The sequence below is a fragment of the Schistocerca serialis genome, chromosome 8, assembly GCF_023864345.2.
Source record: "Schistocerca serialis cubense isolate TAMUIC-IGC-003099 chromosome 8, iqSchSeri2.2, whole genome shotgun sequence".
NCBI classification, from domain to species: Eukaryota; Metazoa; Arthropoda; class Insecta; order Orthoptera; family Acrididae; genus Schistocerca; species Schistocerca serialis.
The window spans coordinates 486,047,114-486,049,746 of NC_064645.1; positions in this window are offsets into that span (position 1 = coordinate 486,047,114).

Genomic DNA, 2,633 nt, shown 5'->3' on the forward strand with positions numbered 1-2,633 from the left:
TTTGTAAGCAAAATGGAAGTCTAGGATCCCTATCAATTCCTCAGTAGTCTTTGGAAAGTTTGTGCAGTGTTTCACGACCCATACAACATAGTTATGTATTCAAGCAGTCCAAACATTTTTGTGATAGTTGTTTTGTATACAGGATGAAGAAAAAATGCCTCACTTGGCAACCAGCATGCAATTCCTCATTCCAATTCAGAACAAAAGTGTATCAAGCAAAAACTAGTCTCGCCAGTAGGTTTAATAGAAATGCAATTAAAAAAAAATGAGAGTCTGGTAACACTGTAACTGCGTACAGAGTGGCCAAGAGCAGGTAGAATGAAGTCCATGCTGTGCCAAAACTGTTGCATTACCCTAGTGATGCGAGGCAATACTGTGGGGAACAATATTCATGCTAGCAGATGTTGAGAATTATCTTCTCATCATTTTTTTCTCTTTTCCCAGTTTAAGCATCATGTTTTATCCAATTCACACCTCCGCAATACATTATGTTACATATTTCTTTCCATTACTGTTACTCATACTTAAACATTAAGACGTAACAGGAACCCTCCCTGTGGGTCCGAGGGTTATCATAGGCCTGAGGTATTCCTGCCTGTCATAAGAGGTGACTAAAAGGAGTCTCACATGTTTCGGCCTTTATGTGATGGTCCCCTGTAGGGTTTGACCTTCATTTTTCAAAATTGTCCCGAAGAGCGAGCCAACTGGGAAAGGGTGCCTTACATGGTGCATAGTGTCCATCATGTACTGAGACCTCTCGCATCCTTTGTTGACATGGATCTGCACTTCCACTCATTCTCTGGTCGTTGGGTGAGGTCACCCTCCTGGGTGCGTTTCCTCCATCCTCTGTGCAGTATCGCTTTCTGTGCTGTCGACGATAATGGATTTCTTAGCTAAGTTGTGCCTGATATCCAGCACGGTAGCCAGTTGTCGTGGGGCTGCCATGTACCCTGTTGGTTGTAGCCCCCTAACCACACAGGGATCATTCTGTTGATGCCAGCGCCTTTAACTCCTCACATATGCCAAGGAGTAGATGCCCATCGCCCTGGGGCACCGGGACTCCTGGTAACGGCCATCCTGCCAGGTGGCCTTTGCTGCGATTGGGTGGCGCTCGTGGAGGGGGGCCCTGGTTGGAGTGGGTGGCGTCAGGGCAGATGACACAGCATGAAGTGTAGTATGTCATCTCTTGCTGGTGGTCAAACACCAGCAGTCTCTAAGCGATCAAGGTCTAAATTCAATGCTAAGATAAATACAACCCCAAATCATCCCCCCCCCTACCTCCCTTCCCTCCTCTGGTCACACCATGGGAGGAACACCAGGCTAAGAATGGCAGAAAAGCTTATTCACCCTGGTACCTCGTATGTACGAGAGTTGATGGGGAATCTTTTTTTGTCAATGAAACCTCATCTTTTCATGGAGCATCTAGAGGACAAGTTTGGGGAGATGGACGGCTTGTCCAAAATGCAGTCAGTGTTGGTCTTGATCAAAACAGCATCCTCTGCCCAGTCACAGGCACTACTTGCCTGTGACAAGCTGGGGGATGTTTCTGTTTCCATCACACCCCATAAAAGCTTAAATATGGTCCAGGGTATCATATTTCACAGAGACCTTTTTTTCCAGTTTGACGATGAGCTGTGTGCCAATTTAGAGTGGCGAGGCGTCCATTTCATCTTGCGCTTCCACCAGGGTCCGAGGGATAATCAAGCTGCCACCGGTGCCTTCAGCTTGGCCTTCGAGGGTGACACAATACCCAAGAAGCTCAGGGTGATGGTCTACTGCTGTGACCTAAAGCCATATATTCCACCCCTGATGCAGTGCTTTAAGTGCTGGAAGTTTGGCCATATGTCTTCTCACTGTATTTCCAGTGTCACCTGTTGGGACTGTGGATGTCCTTCACATGCCAATACTCCCTGTGCTCCGTCTCCCATCTGTGTCAACTGCGTAGAACACCATTCGTCTTGCTCGCCATACTGTAGGATTCTCCAGAAAGAAAGAAAAATAATGGAATACAAGACCCTGGACCGACTGACCTACACTGAGGCTAAGAGAAAATATGAGACTCTACATCCTGTGCATATGATGTCAACCTACGCCGCCGCTACGACAACGGTTGTACCATCTTCCATTCCACTGTGAACAGTTGGCTCTCAGAGCCATCAGACTCCATCTGCCCCCTTGATGGTGGGGGGCACTTCACTCCCTGTTGCTCCTGCACAACCTACTTCAGGGGCAACACCCCCCAACCATTCGAGATGTCAGTCCCCACTTCTCAGCTGGAGAAGCGTAAGTCTTCTTTGGCTCCTCTCACCAGGAAGGGATCCCTTGGGTTACTCCCTTCCCAGGTTCCTACCAGTGGCAAAGCGGACACCCACCAGTGGCTGAAGCAACCACAGGCAGCTGGTCGTAGGGCTTCATGGTCCTATTCAGTCCCTGAGACTGAATCAGTGAAGCCCTCCCAGCCAGACAAACCTAAGGAGCAGTGAGAAAAACCTAAAAAGAAAAAGACCACCAAGAACCAAGGCACTGAGGTGGCACCCACACCAACACTGCCTACAAGCTGTGTGTCTGAGGATGAGGTGGAGATTCTGGAATCTGCTGAGGACCTAGATCTCGCTGAGCCCTCGGACACAATG